Source organism: Brienomyrus brachyistius, chromosome 3, assembly GCF_023856365.1.
Source record: "Brienomyrus brachyistius isolate T26 chromosome 3, BBRACH_0.4, whole genome shotgun sequence".
Taxonomy (NCBI): Eukaryota; Metazoa; Chordata; class Actinopteri; order Osteoglossiformes; family Mormyridae; genus Brienomyrus; species Brienomyrus brachyistius.
This window is the reverse complement of record NC_064535.1, coordinates 4,695,864-4,715,791: the sequence shown is the minus strand read 5'-3', so window position 1 is coordinate 4,715,791 and position 19,928 is coordinate 4,695,864. Positions and strand designations below refer to the sequence as shown.

Below are 19,928 nucleotides of genomic sequence, written 5' to 3'. Positions count from 1 at the left end.
CCCCTAGTCCTCCCTCCTGGGGGGTGTGATCTCACCTCATCACCCAAAAAGAGTGGGATATTTGGAAGGGGGAGGGGTTTCCGTGACACTGGCCTGCAAAGCCTTGACTGCAGTCAAATGGTCGGCGCCAGGTCCAGGCAGCTATTTGGGCCCCATGATATTGAATGGGAGGGCCCTGTGTGGCAGAACATGTGACGACAGCATGTCTAGGGGGGGAGAGCGATGGCGCTCCTGCTCGCCCACGACTCTCACCACTCCAGATTGGCTGAGAGAGACGGAATCTCAGACATTAAATGAAAACTGGTCTGATCTCCTGACTCGCTGTGCTGTGCTCTGCACCGGGACAGTCACATGTCCCACACATACCTACACATATACGGACTGGGTTGGTAAACACTGAGTTAGGATATTTCATTGTAGGTAAGACACGGCCCTCAGTGTCTGCTAGCTGCTCTCATTATTATTGCAAGTGGTTAGTTGTTACCTGATGTCAGTCATATCCCTGTCTATATTTGTAAAAACATCACATCTTATGTAATGGATAACAATTATCCATCCATCCATCCATCCATCCATCCATCCATCCATCCATCCATCCATCTTCTATAAATATTTCTCCATTCCAGGGTTGTATTAATAATAATAACTGCTTTGTAATATCTGGCATCTTTTTACCACTACAATGTAACCTTGCTAGAAGCTGCATTGTAAATATGTACATATGTAAATACCCATGTAGGTGAGACTCTAAATTCCGGCACAGAATGTCTGTGGAACCTACACTCTGCGACACATGTGAGCAGTCTGAGTATGATAGGCGAGGGGGGGTGGGGAATGGGGGCGGGCACAGTGTTTCACAGCAGCACCAGAGCAGCCGGGGGGGGGAGTTCAGTTAAGAATCGGCCTATCTTGGAGGAGAAGGAGGGAAGACCGGATGTGGGATTGCTGCCAAACTGAAAGGTTGTCCAGGAATGACTCAGCAGAAGTGGGAGGTGAGAGACGAGGCCGGTGCAGCTGTCAAACAGGGAGGCTGGAGTGATCGCGGCCAACCCCAGCTGGGGGGGGGGGGTGATATAACGCATGCAATCCAGCTAAGTGCTGCCACGTAATTCCATTCCAGGAATGAGACGGAGTGCCATGCACGCTCCAATCACAGGTGGCCATTGGGAATCCGGCTTCACCCCACTGCAGTGCACCCCCCCCCCCCAATAATAATGTGGTCTTAGCAGTGTGCTTGCGATGGAGGGGCAACCCTAACCCTGCAATATGATGCTCAGTGTCTGAGAGACATAGGCAGGATTACCTTGGATGGGATTCAATTCCCCAGGAAACCTGACCAGTCCCCTGCATCCATCCTAACTCCACTCACTACAAATTATTCTCCCTTTCATCCTTACACACTTCACTACTGTTTCAATTTTCATATTCCTCCTGGAAAGAGACATTCCCAAATCAAGGAGCAGGTCCGCTTCCCATCCGCGGGCCAAGCGGCCCTGTGTTGTGTCCTAACCCAAGTGGCTTTCCTAATATTATTCCCAGTATGCCTTATATTCCTAATCTAGCTGCAAACATGCCCCTCAATTTGCAGGTATAGCTTCATGACCTCTTAATAATTCCCTCGGCTGTCAATGCCACAAGAGAAAAACCTCTGGCTGGTCCTATCGCCGATCTCCAACCTCTGTGTTCTGCGACAGCTCGTTTTCTCAGTCATCGGGAATCCATAAAGCTGCATGCTGGGTTCCTCACTGCCGAGTGCTGAAGAGCGTAAATTCATCCGGGCCTCGTTTATTGTCCGCATGCAGCCCACCATCTGCGTTTGTCAGGGAGAAGCCTGCGGGGGACGGAGTGTGCCTGTCGACGGGAACGACATAATGAAGGCAGCTGCGCGTAGCGTCATGCCAGCGTTTAGGTAATCAGAATACAAACAGGTCCCGTGATACACAAATGTATTTACCAGCATTGTTTGTCAGAGTGCGTTTTACCATCAGGCACTGCCCTGGACAGCTATAGACAAAACTTGATGGCTCACACTAAAAGAGTGAGCAGAGTGGGGAGAAAAAAAATCACCCAGGGTCCTCCACTCCACTGGAAACCTCTCACTTAATTAGTTCGTTAATTTTCCTTTGGGAGGTGATTAGGCCCCAAGCACAGATAAGCTGCCTTCCCTCAGAGGAATTTGGAAAACAAAAGGACGAGATAAAAGACTGTCAGGACCATAGGCTTCCGTCAGACACGTGGCGTCGGCTTGTGCGAAAGGGTTATGCAGGCTCGAGTCGTTATTTACCTGTCATGTGATGCGGCACACTGAATAATAGCCTAAATGGTGTGGCGGGTAGTTGGATGACACATAGGGCAGGCCAGAGCAAGGCATTCTGGTCCAGTGGCGATTTCTAAGCTCTTTCAGCCCAATCTTCTTGGGCTGAAACCGAGCTAACAGGCATTATGGCATACTCTGAAGAACAGAGAGCATTATGGGAGAGTTTAATACATTTAGAGCTGTAACCGTGCTGAGGAATGATGAACCTACCTTTCAGTTACCTTTCTGTGCACCTCTAAAATTGAGCCCCTGGCCTGCCAGAGATTGTGACCTTCTTATTTTTCTCTCCCCTGGAAAAGATAGTATGCTTGGTATGCATTTTGCCACAACTGGAAGGCAGCAGGAGTCAGGCAAAAGCTCTAGCTGCTAACCTGTGACTCCTGATACAGATTGAGTTTGGGTACAAACAGGCATAAGGATGTTTGTGTGGTCAAACAAAAAGGTGCATTGAAAGACAGGTGAGCATCAAAGAAGGTGCAGGGATCTGGGGTCAGTACAGGGAATCTCATACCATTCATCATGATTTATTTAAAATCTGTCCGAAGTTCTCCTACAGCGTACAATTCCGACTGGTCGGAGAGCTGGTCGTATGTCCGGGCGGCCATTAAGTGAGGTGTGCCTGTAATTCAAAAATATTGTTTTTTTAGCTAATAATACAATTTATTGTTATTACTGCTGCCATGACATATTAAATGAAAAAAGCATTAATTGACTGTGATGCAATGGTAGATGTAATTGTTATTCTTACATAGCTTCTGGTATCCTGAAAATAAACAGATATGACAAAGAACAATTGTAACCCATTCCACACAGGCTAAATAACTGCCAGACATGTCACATTAACACAGTGTTTATATAAAAACTGCAGATTTGAATGATTTGAGCTCGATTTCATCATCCGTGAGCAAAATGACAGTTCTGCCTATTTGCTGAGTTGCTTCTCTACAGGTTTGTGGTGGTACCACCTGTGTCCTCTGGAGCATCAGAAGGTCAACGACTATCAGAGCTTTGAGAAGCTCTCCTGGGGCCCCGGATCTGACGAGCCGAATCCTGCTGGGTGTTTTTTTCCCACCGTTGTGACTGGGGCAGAGTGAGAAGTGACCCTCCCCTGGTACCGGGCTCGGCCAGTCACAGTGTCAGGCATCTAACAAGCTCTGACCCCAAGTCTCGTCAAGCTCAGTCCCCCCGGGACAAGTCGGGCCTGCTGATGGCACGCGGGGGCTCCCTGGGGGAGTCTTACTGACAAGTAGCAGGCCTGAGACCAATGAGCAGGGGCTGGGCAGTAAAAATCGATAAAAATGTGTCCTTCAAAGCACATGGCAGGAAGCGGCCAGGAGCAGCCCCCCCCCCCCCCCCCCCCTCCTCTCTCTTAAGCGGAGCATCAGCCTTTTCTCTAACACAGTGTTTCCCAATCCAGTCCTCGTGGACCCGCAGACAATCCACGTCTTTGCTCCCTCCCAGGTCCCGGTAGGGAACAAAAATGTGGACTGTCTGTGGGTCTCCAAGGACCGGGTTTAGAAACACTGCTCTAATGCAGAGAAGACTGATTATTAAAAAAAAATTGGTGTGAAACAAAGGATTGAAATTTCCAGGCATTCTAAGGGCACAGCAACACAATCTATTTCTCGTATTGTGCTGCTTTTGGTCTCTTTCTTCTAAGTCTCATCCTAAGCCTACCCCTAAGCCTAAGTCTAAGCCTAACCCTAAGCCTCCTTCATACGAAGCACAGCCATCTCAGCAAGATGACCGCTTTGCTTTTGCTTCCACAGGGACAGGTGCGACCCCAGCGAGGCTCTCATCACGGAGCACCAGATAACACCATCGTGGGTCAAATTAGCGTGAGTAATTACTAATCTCTTCTCATTATAAGCATCAGTAACTGCAGACTCCATAAGAGCTCAGGTCAATATTCCGCTTCATCGCTAAACACCTCTCATCCTCCCCCCAGTCAGGCTAACGGACAGCTGGCTGCTTGCCGACCAGCAGGGATGGTGGCCCGTCTGCGTCTCGGCCCCCAAACACCAAGTGAGGTCTCCCTGTCCCTGGTACGAGCTTGGAAAAGCAGGTCGGCTTGTCCACCAGGAGCCTCTACATCGACATTCTTTCTCTCTTGCTCTCTCCTGCTGCCAGAGGTGGAAGTTCAGGTCGAGTCTGGATTTTTACTTGAAAACCCGAACTTTGTACCCCTGCCTGCTGCCACCCGGTTGTACCTGTCCTGCTCACTACTTGTACCCCAGGTGACAGCTGACCATGCTGGGAATTTTTGTGGAACATCAAATTTTTTGTTCCGAAGTGCACAGCAATCTCATGTACATGCCCCCCCCCCTCCATCTCCGCCCACACCCTGGATTAAACGCGGCAAAGATGACCTCGCTGAATGTACACTGTGGACACACAAGCCTATTCGACTTTTACTTGCCTCTCTGCTCCCTTCCTTCCCCCAAAGTGAAACAAAATACCATTTACTTCCCGCTTGTATGAGTACAGCTACCATGGAATGCTGCTTTTCACATACCCCACTCTTTCTCTGCTGAGACACACACGCAATGTTGGCGTCAGAGCGCAGGGTCAGCTGGTGTGCAGCGTCCCTGGAGCAATTGAGGCTTAAGGGCCCAAACGGCAGCATCAGTCTGCCGGTACAGGGATTCAAACCAGCGACCTTCTGACCATGGGCACACAAGCTTGCGACCACCACAAGTTCTGGATTCCCACATTTGGGGAATTTTCAGGGGTCAGTACGGCCGCAGTGCAATGGCTAAGCGAAGAACTACCTTCATGATCACGGAATCTCCCATGCCAAGGAAGTATCTGCCAGGGAGCCGCTGAGAGGTCGGCTCGCTCCAGAAAATGGGCCTGTGTTTTGGACCTTCCTCGGCATCCTGGCCGGTCACGTCGACACCCGCAGCTGCTTTTGTTCGAAGGTCCTTTGGATCTTTTGCTCGGTTCCTGCATCCCTGCGCTGAACCACGTGTCTCTGTGTACAGCCCTGTGCTTATTTTTTTAATGGCGCTTTAATAATGCATGACGAGGCCTGGCTCAGCCGCATTAACAGTCTTGCTTTAATGAAACCAATTTCTTTAAATAAACGTACTTTGTCAATAAATTCCTCAGAGCAGCACACCCACGCACGGGCTGCCTACAGTGCCGTGCCTTCTGATTGGAGGGGATAGAAATGGGTGGGGCTTCCCACACCGATAACCAGGCGTTCGCGCTCCCTCTAGTCGGCTACGATGCCCCGGGCCCAGGGGAGGAAGGCAGGAATTCAGCAGGCCGTGACAGGAAGAGCAGGACACTAAACCTCACCGTCTTTACGGGTGAGAAGGAGAACTCATAATGTTAAGGATTCACTGTCAATCAGCTGCACCAGTGGCATGCTTGAGGTGCCTTTATTTACATTCCTAATTGAATAATGGCTCTTTTTAAGGCCTCAGAGATGACAGGCCAGAGGTCTCGTGCCTGGACAGTAACCCCCTGGTCTGTGTCATCGGGATTGGCTGCACCGTGGGCACCAGACGGCACCTCTAAGGGCACAGATTCCCCTTGTCTCACCAGGGGCTGGTCAGTAGGTGGGGGGGTTACAGGAAGTGGCCGGCCAAGGGGCAACTCATGTTATAGCTCCCCCACTTCGCCTGACCAGCGGCAGCAGGTCGTTAGTGCCTTTAATAGACCTCCAGGTCATTAAAACGATTCGATTAACTGACTTTGCGCTACAGATTACCGTTCTGTGGTGCTGCTTGCTGGAAATGTGGTCATAATTCACTGGCGGTTTATTTGAAACGTGGCCTCGCGCCACATAAATCACGCATGTGGAGAGAAGCTTCAGTCCCCAGAGCGGTGCTCACTTTAATGCTGACACCAGCTCACTACTGCCCATGTGCTCTGTAACCGATGGAGACTTTCAGGCCAGGAAATTGTCCTTGTATTTTATTCATGGAAAAGTGATGGGCAAGACTAGGGGTGGGGGGGGGGGGGTACGATAGCCCCAAAAATACGCATGGGGAAGGAATTATTCCGCAGAACCTATGCAGTCCTAACAGTAAAAAAAAAACATGTTCCTTCAGCCTTATCCCTTGATACAGGTAAGTGAATGGAATTTTAATGAATGGTTTTAGCCCCCCCCCCCCCCGCCACCCCTGCTGTAACATAAAATACAGCCGCCCATGCATTCAAGTCTGGCCACCGAACGCATTTCAAACCAAAGTCGCCTTGGTGACGGGTGACGGAAGGGATTCTGTGATTAAAAAACAATTCTTAAAGCTGAATGTGTTTTTTTCCCTATTTTGCTGAGGAAAGGTCCTACATTGATTTTTTTTCCGGAGTGTAATAATAGCATCCAGTGAGCATTTGTGCCTTCGTGCTGCTGGACGATTGTACAGAAATGGAAACCTCACCCAGAGAGGGCGGGACGAGGGGAAGGAGGACGCATGAGTGCCCTCGTTCCCCCCCCCTACCTGGGGCAGGTAGCAATGGAAAACTGCAGCTAGGTCCAACTTCGGCAGCTTATCGTCCTCCACTAATCTCCACCTCGCCGTCTGTCGGCCCCCGAAAGCGCCCCTTCATTTCACTGGGATTAATTTCTCTGCCTTTTATTGATGCTTGAAGAGGTCTGCACTTTGCATACTGATGAAAAATTCACAGTAAACAATTAATGATGTAGCTCACGGCAAGGCAGTGGTTCAATGCAGGGGGAAGATCTTTCCGGATAGCGCAAAAGGGTGAAGCCAGGATAGAAATTCTTCACCTAATTACCACTATGCCCTAAAAAGGCTGAATATGACAAAAAAAACATTAACATCATGATCAGTGTCACCAGGCCTTAAGGAGGGCAGGTGAGACCCAGATAATCAAAATTCTTTAAAAAAATCCCATGGCCAGTCCATCCAGGGTCAGGAACTGAAATGTGAAGAAGTAACATTAGTAAGGAACCTATGAGATGGATAAGAGATCAAATCTGAATAATAAGCATCCAAATATAAGAGGAAGAACCGACTCACAGCAAAACAGCATCATGCAAACGCTGCGTAGCAACAAGGCTTCCATAGAAAATGACTCTCATGTCATTAACCCACGATGTCACTCTCCAGGTTGGATCACTGATGTTGTCTCACGGTTTGCTAGTACCGTAGGGGTACTGGTAGATCACCCCATGGCAAGAAGATCAGAGCTCATGTGCCAGCAGCTCGACACAGCCCCATCTCCGGCCTTGATTGCTGTAATTTATTACTGTGCTGTAAACTTACTGCAGCAGCACGTCTGTTATTCAATCACAGATATTCCCTCATGTTTCAGCTCTTCCCCTCTGCACGGGTTCCCTGTAGTTCAGGTTTCTGATCAGAGCTGCAAATGGAACGGCAGCTATCTGTGGAGTGGTTCATCAAGTCCCATGTTCCATATCACCTTCTACTGGCGGCAAGTGAACATCATCCGCTGATTCCCCCAGCCCATGAATGTGAGTCTCATACAACAGTGCTCATACAACGCGTTCATTTCGCGGTTCCTCAACGGTGGAACGAGCTACCCAACTTCATCTGGACTGCAAAGTCCCTCATGATCTTCAAGAAATGGCCCAACTCTTGTGGGAACACTTCAACGAACCCTTGATCTTCACAAATCTTCACTGATCCACCTATTGAAATGATTTCACCAGGAATTTCTGTAGACTTAGTTCCTGTTAGATTCTCTTGGTGTTATTTGAATTTCCGATCTTAGATCCTGGCAGCATTTTATACATCCCTTGCTCCACTACTGTTTTGCATGGCTTACTGTTCATTTGCTGGAAGCTTAGCCTAGCCACACTCTGATATTCAAAGTCACCTTGGAGTTGGGAGTGATCAGTGTTGATGTTTGACCTCACTTCGCCCCTCCAGTGAAGAGGGTGCATCATCCACCGAAGCAAGAGGGGAGGGATATCTCGCAGGATGAGCCAGCCGGTGAGATTGGGGCTTTGTTAGTGGGTGTTTTGGGAGCCCCCAACCAGCCATGTCTGAGCATCTTAAGCATGGCCTAAACAGCACCTTACATCCACATTCGAACCCTCCCGTTATGTAACAACAAATCGCTAATAAGATAACTTCGCTTCAGGGTTTATTATTGCCCTAAATATGCATCAGGCATGAACAAATACAGGAGAAACTTCACACTGTGGTTGTTTTAATTAAACAGCTCTAGACTTGCCATCGATTCCCGCCTCACAGATGAACATATTCCCATGCTACGTCACAAATATGGGTACATCCATCTCGTGATAAGCAAGGTCGGCGTCATCCCCAAACGAGACGACAGGGGCACAAGGGCATGTAAATAACGGCTCTCTGGTTCTACCAGGAGAAACACCTTGCTATATTTACCGTACTCCTCTGGGGCTCCGTCAGTTTTGCAGACCTTAAACGTTGAGCTAAAGTTATAATCTCTCATCTCTCCCCCCAGTGTCATCTGATAAGATGCCCAATAAGACTTTCTGTTAAATATGTTGTCAGCATTTCAGAAGTGCTCATATTGCAGAAGAATTGTCATGTTTGTGCTTTTATGTTAAAGAATACTGCAATCAGATCCTTACAGAGGTATGGGCTATTCCAGAAGGCAGCTGATCCCTCTTGCATGCCCTCCTGCCATCATTCTTTTAGAGCAGAGTTTCCCCGTCCTCTGGGACCTACAGAGAGTCCATGTTTTTGCTCCCTCCCAGCTCCCAATGGCAGCAAAAATGTGGACTGTGTGCGGGTCCCCGAGGACCGGATTGGGAAACGCTGCTTTAGAGATTGAAGTTTGCGCCGTGGACAGTTGACATCTCTGGGGCCCATAGCCCCCACCGGCCACTGCTGGCCACCTTCCCCAGTTTTGACACAGGAAGTGTGGCTCACCATGCGGCCTCGCCCCACCGGAGATGGGGCGCACGCCACCGCGCCAAGCGTATAATTATGTGCCAGGACCGGCGCTTCTGAAAATACACTCCCATCTGTCAGGCGGCACGCTAAACGGGAGACTGAAGGCCAGCTAATTCTACAGGGCTTCCACTCCTGCATCGCAGGGGACATAGAGTAGCTGTTAGACAGCCAGAGCAAAACCTGCCCGCCTGGCCTTCACTCAGGAACATGACAGACGTGGAAAGTCCATGGGTACTGTGAACTTCTTTTGAATGACAAAAGAACTGCATGAGCTACATGTAGAAGCTGACAGCCATCAGGTTCAGACCCACTAAACCCCTCCTTTCACTTGTTCTTTGGTGCAGTCACTAAAAATCCACCCCCAGAGAGGGGAAATCCACGTATTATGAAGGCAGGTGTGTTACGGCCACGTTATGAAACGCATCAATTCCACAAACCCATTTTTTCTTCATCCGCAGATGAAAGCACAAGCGGGTGTCTGAGCTTTCCCAAATGCAGATTTTGCAGAATCTGTAACATTCGTTTCCCACCCGCTCGCCCTGTTGGACAGAGCAGATCACGTTTACGCTGAGTTAAGCGGGCTGATGTTTCACGTCAGATCGATATGATGGGCTGCGCGTTAATGGCGCTCTTCTGGGTCTCCCGACTGAGCTGCTCATGCGCGGAGCTGGCATCAGTGCCGTGTCCTTGATTTGCCCTAGAGCAATGCTGAGGTTTGTACGGCTGGAAAAAGGAGGCTGTTTGAACTGTACTCGCTCAGACTCATTTTTCTCAGTGAAAGCAAGGACAAGGGGAGATAATTCCCCATCTTAAAGATGTGGATTTGAGGAAGGAGGTAGGATAATATATAATAAGCAATAAACAACTTCAATTTCAAGTGGTATTATATATATATACACACACACACACACACACACACACACACAAACCAGGCAGGACAGAAACATTTATAAATTTCTACTGAATTCTATGCATTAGATACGCTTGCTTTCAGTTCATCCATACAGTATGTGGCCAAAGGATTGATATATCCCAAACGTGGACCATCAGTTTTAAAACTGAAACCAAAGCAGGGTAATACATTCGCAACAACCAAATGTGACGCCGGCTTTATGTGATGGGGCTGTAATTGTTTCCGTCTGAATACCTGCACCATGTTTTACAGCACCAAAGGAATTCTCACTCGCAAATGTGCAATACGGTGCTGTCGTTCGCCATCCGTGCAACTGCAATATATTAAGCTGCGCGGTCTTCTGAAACGCAATCCCCGATGAACAGCTCGACATCCTAATGCCGAAGAAGCTCTAGTCAGATTCTAATGATAAACAGGTTGTTCATCTCCTGGTAAACATTAAGAGCGATTCTCAGCTCAGACCAGCCTCTTTTTTGTTTCTCAGTACCGCTTGGGAGCAGCGGTGCAAATGTGACAACAGACAGACACAAACATGTACTAAATACATGAGGCTTTCACAGCATCTATTTTTTGATTCCCATTGCAAGGAATCATATTCCTACATCGGAAAAATATTTGAGAGGGAATTATAGCCGGTGGGTATAAAATCCAAGAAAATCCTGCACAAAAACACTGTCATCGACTGGCCAGCCTTCAGCTGATGCAGTATTGACCTCGGCCGCTGCTTGTGGTCGGTTACACCGGCCCTTTAAAATGAGCGTGAGGAAGGAAAGTGAGAATCAAACAAAGTAGTTGGTTTCACCTACCTTTTAAAAACACTTGGCAGAGGCAGGTACAAAAGGAAAGCAAAAGGAATAACTTCAAAAGCTTAATATATGAAATAGCAATATTAAACAACATTTTTAACAATATTAACAACAATGCAACATACAAAACAACAATATTAAATAGGCAATAGCAATATTAAACAACATGGATACAACCAGGGTTAGCCACAGAAGGACAAATAACAACGGGACAAATGGGAAACTGGGTGGAAGCTAGGGGGGGAGGGGTGCTAAGTGCATGCGTTTGGCCTGAGGCCGTGAAGGTATCAGTAATCAAGCCGCTAGTGGGGCTCGTGTGATAAGAACAGGGCTGGGTGATATTGGGGGGAATGAATACCCCCCCCCACACACACCCAGCCAGATGAAACACAGAATGAGGAAATATATCAGGAAGGGACTCGCTGATGGATGACCACTCTGCAGCCTTTGTGGGACTGTGACTATCCTCCTCTGGGGCTGTCATTGGATCCTGGGGGGGGGGGGTGGAACACATGCAGGGGTGAAGTACGGTAACAAGCCCATTCATGTTCAGACATCCAGCATCTTGGAAACATATGACACGTCATAATCATGCTAGACAGCGACGTACAGATAGCAGTCGAAACAAATCTGCCGGCCACAGAAGACTATCTTCCTCACAATGGACTCACGCTGAGCACAGCCCCCGAGCTCCGCGTTCTTAAGCAGCATGCATATCTGTAACTTAGAAGACTGGATTTTGTGGGTCTCTCCACTATTTCTCGAGGAAAAATCCTATTCATGATTCAGGATCTTGAATCTGAATCTTAAGCCTTTTCAATAATTAATATGTGATGTACTGTATAATAAAAACTGAAAATCGGTCACATGACCTCCCTTTGTAAATGTATCTTGGCAGAGCAATGTAATGACGTGTTTTGTGTGAGGCGCACTGGAAGGGCTCATAATGGAAGGGGCCACCAGGCCGAATGAGGAACCACACACTGGAAACAGCGAGTCAGATGACATCGTTTATTTATCCCACTCTACTTGTCCTGTACATCGACAGGAACATATTTCACACTGCAGAATGAAACAGAACAACAATACGGAATGTGGATTGTTATTCGCCAAGGGTAATAGAACGGATTGATTTAGCATCTTTTTGGCGCATGTGTTTGTGTTTAAAATCCTGAAAGACCAAACTGACATTTAGAGTTGACTCTTGTGCAAAACACAAAAGAGATGGCTAGCGGAATAAAGACTCCGATCGCGAGCTTAGCTGTGCGGCGCGGCATACCTAAAGATGCAAAAAGACCAATAGGATGAGAAGAGCAAAGGGCATGTACGTGTCTGTGATCTCAGTGACCTTCGTGTCCATAGATTAGCACCAGGGGACAATGTATTCTACGTTTTACAGCCCTCTTGTGAGTGATGTATAGCAGTTAGCCTTGTGCTGCATCTGGACACATCACACCTTAATGATTTTTGACAAAATGACCCAGAGTTTCCCCTCGTCCATCATGTGCTAGTCGCCTGGTACCAAGACCGCTGAAGGCTACCCATGCTCCCATGGCCCTAGGGGTGTAAATGAAGGCCTGTGCATTTGGGACAAATTCCCTACTCAAGCAGCTGAGGATTATCTGGTCCGAAGCAAAACCGAAAGTCCACTGCAGCGTGATAAAATTTTGCAAGCACAGCACCTCATGTGTGCGAAACCTCTTTTTGGAGTATGTCTGGGTTTGAGTTTAACAGAAATGAATACAATTACTGAACAAAAAGTGATCTTGAATGACCATCATCCTAGTGAGATGGTCAGATAAATGATGGACCCCGGATACGACCCCAAGCGGCTGCTTCCAATACCTTCCTGGTGTGACGGCGTGGGCGGAAGCCCGGAGCAGACAAACCGGAGCAGGAAGCTGGACCGTACGTGACACGCCTGTGAATAATCGACGTCGCCATTCCATAGGCCACATGGGGAACATCTGTTCACAGAGACATGCTGAGCTGCGGGGGTGGCAGCACTGATCTTCTCGTGACGTGATGGATGGGGTAGAACTAGCAGCTCGAGGGAAGAGGCACCCCACACTTGCTGTTCTGCATAACTCTGCTCTGTTATTTATTTATATTCCCCGTTACTGTCATGGGGGGCATCTGCAGAGTGGCAGCTAGTGTAAGTGTCACTTATGTGGTCAAACCTTTTTAGGAGACATTTCCTGCAGCGTTATGCTGTATCTCATGACCAAAACCAAGCTCGGTCTCCATTCACATGACCTGCAGATTCCATTATTTCCCTGAAATTGTAATGCAATTCCCAATGGGAGTCCAGTGTCGGGGGTCCAAATAGCCAGGTTCCGTGATACCCAGTCCACTGACATTGTAGCAGCTGCAAAAAAGCAGTGACCCTCAACGGCAACAAAACAGAAATCTTTAGTGACAGGTGAACAAACCGATTGTCATCCTCTTTCAGTCATTGTTGAGTGAGTCTCACTGTACAGGCAGCTGCTGTTCCCAGATCGACACAGACTATTCCATTAATTTTTTTTTTATCACTTATAGAAAACCAACGGTTCTGGGCCAGAATTCCAGACACAGCACAGTATCAAAAATAAGGGAGACCTCAATAATACTGTAATTTGTAAACATCGTTAAGACTTACTTTATTTTCTCCTTACTTATGAGGCCAAAAGCGACAGTTGGAGCCCGGCTACGGCCGTCCGTGCCAGCTGACTGTGGAGACGCGGCCGAGATTACAGCTTAACACTCCCTGCTATATGGACGGCCTCCAAATCTGGCGTAATTACACACTGGGAGGGGTTCCTGCCTATAATGTATTTCTAACATTCCCTCTGTGCTTTCTGTGGACGCCCTCCCCCCCCCAGTGGTTTGTCTGTCACCCTAAGTGTTTATTATGCGTAGATAATATGTCCATTGTTCTGCTATTTTTCAAAACCAAATGGAACAAGAGAAATTACTGCAATCACATCAACCACTAAGAGACGAGGACATAAAAGATCGACTCATCTGATTATGACAGAAAGATGCCTCGCAATACTGTCAATGCGTGGGAAATAATTTTTATTCGTAAACATGACGCTCCAGAACACATACGCACCTAGAAAACTTATACGTAAATATGCTCAATTAAATCTTTGATAACCTAATGCGTATCGCCACCACTGTATATGTGACTCTCTAAATGCCTTCCTTCTGAAGAACGAGCCTTGCGGCCTAGATGTAGAAGTATGATCCTGACTCATGTAGAAACCAGAGAATTTTCCAGCGGTGCCATGGGGGGGATCACAGAGTAAGCAGGTTTCTATCTCTTATGCCAGTCAGGCGTAAATAACCAACAGGTCAGAGCGGGTAAATCTCTTCCACCACCCCTGATGTTATCGTGCCATTGTTGTGATTTCAACTAAAAAAACATGATCTGGAGGTTAAAAAAAAAACTACGCAAGGTGGAATTTCGTACTCAAACACTGCTTCCAAGGTTCAGTTCCTGTGGAAACTTTTCCTGTTTGCGTTTGTGAGAAGCACACCTTTGCCTATGAGGGGTTTCATGTCTACCGTGACCTTGTCACTATTGCTGACTAAAGAACTACTATGTTGGATTGACTGAACCTCCATGGGACTGTGCTCACAGACCCGTTGGGTGGCCGGCTAAGCGCTGCAGGCCCTTCAGGGATGGATCGTATTGATGTTCTACTCCCTGGGTTGTGTACGGGTTTGCTTACTAGATGTAGGTAGTTCTCGATTGGTGTGAAATCAATTGGACATGTTGGGGATGGGGCGGGGGGGCATGAGGTGCTGAGTGCCACCAACATGATGGGGGGACAATGATACTTGTTAGCTGAGACCCCCCCCCGTCCAGTGGAATTTGGAAATGAGCCAAATAACAGACACTACCTGTATCTATCCACTCAGGTGTAAGCCAGGATGGCTTGTTCTTTCTAGAACCCTCTACTTAAAATGTGACTTCAGGGCTCCCTCCCCTTGTGTAGTGACAGTTTGTGACCAACAGGGGGACCCCACACGAATGCGTAGTTTCAGTGGTGGTAAACACCACCCTTGCGTGTAAGGTATGCGATATCTATTCATTATCAAGGGTCAAGTTTGTCTATCCATAATCCCTGACTGTGAACATAAATCCATCCATCCATTTTCCAAACCGCTTTTCCTACTGGGTCGCGGGGGGTCCGGAGCCTATCCCGGAAGCAAAGGGCACGAGGCAGGGAACAGCCCAGGATGGGGGGCCAGCCCATCGCAGGGCACACTCACACACCATTCACTCACACATGCATACCTACGGGCAATTTAGCAAGTCCAATTAGCCTCAGCATGTTTTTGGACTGTGGGGGGAAACCGGAGTACCCAGAGGAAGCCCCACAACGACATGGGGAGAACATGCAAACTCCACACACATGTAACCCAGGCGGAGACTCGAACCCAGGTCCCAGCGGTGTGAGGCAACAGTGCTAACCACTGCACCACCATGCCGCCCCTGTGAACATAAATGTGAATGTAAATTCATTTACAAGCCACTTTACAGGGAGCCTTACTGGGCTCAATCAAAGCTTTTTGATTTTTCACCACGTGGCTCCGGAAAAGCGACCCACGATTGCCTCAACACAATCGGATCAGAGAGAGGAACGGAGCGCTTTTACTCAAAACCGTTCACGTCGTTTCTCTGAAAAGGAGACGGCACAGCTTGGCGTTGAAGCCCTGAAGACATTTTCACCATGCTTGACTGGCGTGTCAACCTCGTGATTACGACGCAGGGGAACGCAACGCTCTTCACTCCAGTCCTCACCAGTACGCCATGTTCCGGCCTCGGATCCCGACACCAGATTATGCCGGAGAGCCTGTAACGTGTTTCGCTGGAGCTCAGAGTGCATGGGGTTCAGAGTGCAAAACAGCCCGCAGCCTCAACCAAGGCAACCAAAGGCTTCCTACTGCCTAAACATTTTGCTTTATTACTTACATTAAGAATCTTTGAAATTATGTTAGTGGCATTTCAAATGAATTGCTCTGATTTAATATTTATGGCAGTCTCAGAGTTCGGCTGGAATGAAAGATGAGAAACCTATTAATTCATGTCTAGCAAGACATTAGCCAAATTGCCTAATGCCTCTCATGTTATAATAAATGTCTTTTGGCTTTGACTGGTGTAAACATTAGTGAAGCTTTTCTCTGCTCCTTGGAGTGTGTGTGTATATAGACACACACACACACACACACACACACACACACACATACATACATTTTACAGAGTTTGTACTCGATTCGGGTGCACGGCCTTCACTGCTGGACACTGGTGCTGAATGGGATGCTACTTTAACACGGTCGTGTTTATCGAAAGTGTCCTGCCCCTGCCATGATGGAATGTCGATGTTTCATGAGTAAGTAGGGAGGCCCATTCCAGCCTTTAAAGCATATCTAATTTCATCTGTAATCAGTGCCTGCTTCATCATCCAACGATCCCACACTGCCAGGGAGGACAGATGTGTCAAACTCAGATCCAGACGCACGAGCGATGTGACCTCTAAGCTTTTCTCTCCTTTTCCACGCTTTGGGAAAATATCATCAGTAAAACGTCATTACATAACATCACAGAGCCTTTGCAATTCCTCGCATCCAAATGTCAGAAATAAGCTCTGCCTTTGGTATCTGAAAGTTAAATGTCATTCCTTCATTTACAGGATACAAATCCCCGATCTGCTAAAAACACATTGCGATACAAGCAAAAAATAATATGTAACCGGTCACAAAATCAACAGCCCAGAAAATACAAATAATTCACTGAATAAACTAATTCCAGTGTGGTTGTCTTACAGCTCCAAGGTCGGTGTCTGAAACTGTCATATCAGGATTTTTCATCTTAAACAAATGAAAAATATGGAATATTACTTATGACAAACATACTGTTATACTAACACAAAATAATGCCACCGATCACAAAAGCAGTGGTTCAGAAAAAAGCACATTTTCACTGAATAAAGCAATACATTAGTGAATCTACTACATGTGCTACTTTTTGTCACCGCAGGACCTTTAAGATTACGTTCTGTCTAACCTCGCGGCTGTTTTGAACCTTCTTTCTGCCATGAGGTTTCTTCCGCCCAAAGCTCTGGACAACTATGGGGAAAACGCAGATGTCTTATGCCCTCTGCGGACTGGATCCAGCATAACAGGTGCATTTCCACAGGAAGTGTTACAAAATGGGGCGGAATATGGAACCAAGGGGCAAGCTAAGAAAACAGTTTTGTTTTGAGGTGGCGGAACGTCATTCACAGAGCGTCAGCTCACTGTTCCTTCAGGAGACACAAGTGTTGTTTGCCAATGTTTACCTGACCTTCGTCCCTCCTTTTTGAAATAGCACTCTACGTGACCGAACTCGCTGTCTCACACAAAGTGCTTTTCACTTTGGGCATGTTGTCTATCCTAGAATCATTTTCTACATTTATATATCGCTTCCAGCAGCGTATCTGAAAATGCAGCAAGGGTCCACAATCTTATAGGAAGGATTAAAAAAAAATATATATATAACAATTAGTTGTTTGTGCTGAACCAAGGATACAGCAGGGAAAACACACCCTCTCATTGATGAAGAAAAACGCGTCATTAGGGTTTTCTTGAAAGCTCCGGCAACATCACATCCTTTGACCAGGCCACAGAATGTGCTCAGCCTAGCCCCTTAGCACTGTGCCTCTGCCGTCAGGGAGACGGGGAAGGCAGTTTGCCTGGTGAGAGGCGCAGCGTCGGCAAGGTGCCTGCTTCTTTGGCACCGTGTCTGCATCGCCATGGTGATTGAGCACTAGCCTCTGGGCCAACAAGTGGTGCTGAAAACCAGATGAGTAGAATACACTGCTGTCCTGTTAGAGTTTAAACAGGGTCAGATGGAAGTATTTACGGGAAAATGGATGAAGTGCAAAGTGCTCAGAGTGGGGTACAGAGCTACATTGCATCCTTTTTACTTGGACCACAGTGTCCTGTATCATGGCAGATGCCCCCTCCGGCTCTGTCAGGTCAGATACACCCATGGGATTTGAAGATACATCCATTATCTGAATGCCGGTGGTCAGCTTTGCACTGTGGTGTCTGACGTCAAACGTGGGACCCAGAGGTAGCGATTACATTATATGAGATAAAACAGAAAAAGTCTTTTGGAAGTGGATCCCTAGGGTGTCCGGCTAGAGGAACGGTGTCAGGTCCCCAGGGGGAGCCAAGAAGCCGAAATGCATCCCTCTATCATGCCCGATGGTCGGCTGCTACAGTATAAAGTCATTTTTTTGGATGAACGTGGGAAAAAAAGACAAGGTAGAAACTCGAGTGGGGAAACCAGTTGAAGAGATGATGGAACACAGGTTGCTAGCATCTCGCATTGTAGAAGTGAAACGAAATGGATTAAGGGCACTCATTTTTGGAGTTTCAGCCCTGCACTTCTAGTTGACAATATGCGACTTTCAATGGCCTGTGCTAATGAACAGAGATCTGATTAACCTTTTCTTTTGGAGAGATTCATGGGCAGAACGTCGTCTCTGGAGCTACCTAGTTTATTCATTTCCCTCCTCATTGTATTTACCTCAGAAGGTCCCAAACAGTCTATGTCACTTAATCTTGTCACACCTCAGGTGTCTGTACAGTTAAATGAGGACAGACTATTCTGAACAGGAAGACTCCAACTTGATATTTCTATGTGCCAAAGGATAGCTATGGAAGCTAACGGCGATTCCTACACATAACACACAGTAGTAATACCAGTATATCCACCATTCCCACAGGCAGATCGCTATTGGTGTCAGAGACCTCATGCGCTATGCAACTCATCACATCTCAAGTGCTGTTTTGGATGAAAAAACACAATCGGTTTCCCGAACATGTTCTGTTGAGGCTACACTTGGCCTGTCGTTATGCAATTACAGATGTGGTTGTAGCGGTCAGAGGCGGGTGTTACCATTATGTAAGCTGACAGCCAGTGCTAATGGAAAGGGCAGCCGTCCAAGGCATATGGGAACAGCTACTCGTGAGAGGGGACCAAACAAGGTGATTTTGACAATTTTGACGAAAATGTGACACAAGCAGTAGATTTTATGGCAGTGCTGCATAGTCTACGCAAGTATGAATTTCAAGACCTGCAGCGGCAGGAAAATCTGAAATGAGCTCCCCAAGAACTCCAAAGCCAAAAAAGCTGAACAGAAAGGAAATTCGTCTACTTTTCAAAAGGTCAAATTAAGCTAAAAGGACTGCGCCGTGCTTTACTTTTATGTAAGTCCCCAGAGAACACCCGCATTTCACTCCTTAAGCCAGACCTCACTTTCTGTACTGGGGCATTATTACTGTAAATGGTCACCATGCTGTTATTTACACACGTAACCATTTGAGAAGCATCCTGCCCTATGTGCTATGTGTAATCAGCAGGACATGCAGTGGAAAGCTGCACTATCATCTGCAGCTCGCCGCTGCGTTGCTGTGCTGCACGTCGCCATAAATCACGGCCCGAGCTGCGTGTCACCGCAATTCGCGGGAGCAAACCCCCCCCCCCCTTTTTGTCCAGTGTATCAGAAATGACATTTTTGAGATTTAATGGCAGACTTATAAAAAGCTGAAGCAGTTGCATGCAATATTTCCATAGCAACTGTAGGGCAGTACAATGCAAATAAATTGGAGAGGGTGCGACTCTGCAGAGCGTCTGTTCCACTGAGTAACAGGTTTGCACCTAATGATTAAAAATAACGACAAGCCAAATGGATCAGCTTCTGGATCACAAGTTCAGCTGAGATTCTTATATAGGTTTGGGGTGGTTAATTGTTAGTCAGATAGGTAGATTACTGCATTTAATGAGCAAGAGTACTTACATTCGCAGTTGCAGGCAAGACTGCAAGATGTACTGTGACTGTGAAAAGATCCTCCCCTTTAAGGAGCTAATTAAACTTTCATTTTCTAATATTACAATGAGAATATGTCGGCACATATTTCGTCTGCTCCATTTTTTGTATTTGGGTGAAGGGGCACGTGTGAAGTCACCT

At 47.3% G+C, this 19,928-nt stretch overlaps 1 long non-coding RNA gene and 1 pseudogene across 1 annotated transcript; both read right to left on the bottom strand.

Moving 5' to 3' along the window:
- Positions 1-1,244: 1,244 nt before the first annotated feature.
- On the bottom strand, positions 1,245-2,915 carry LOC125738460 (uncharacterized). The gene is made up of 4 exons (XR_007396838.1): positions 2,829-2,915; positions 2,528-2,607; positions 2,285-2,452; positions 1,245-1,851 (listed from the first exon to the last, which is right to left on the bottom strand). It is a non-coding gene; the product is annotated as an uncharacterized LOC125738460 (long non-coding RNA).
- A 2,076-nt stretch (positions 2,916-4,991) lies between these two features.
- On the bottom strand, positions 4,992-5,125 carry LOC125739588 (U1 spliceosomal RNA; annotated as a pseudogene).
- Between the last annotated feature and the right edge of the window lie 14,803 nt (positions 5,126-19,928).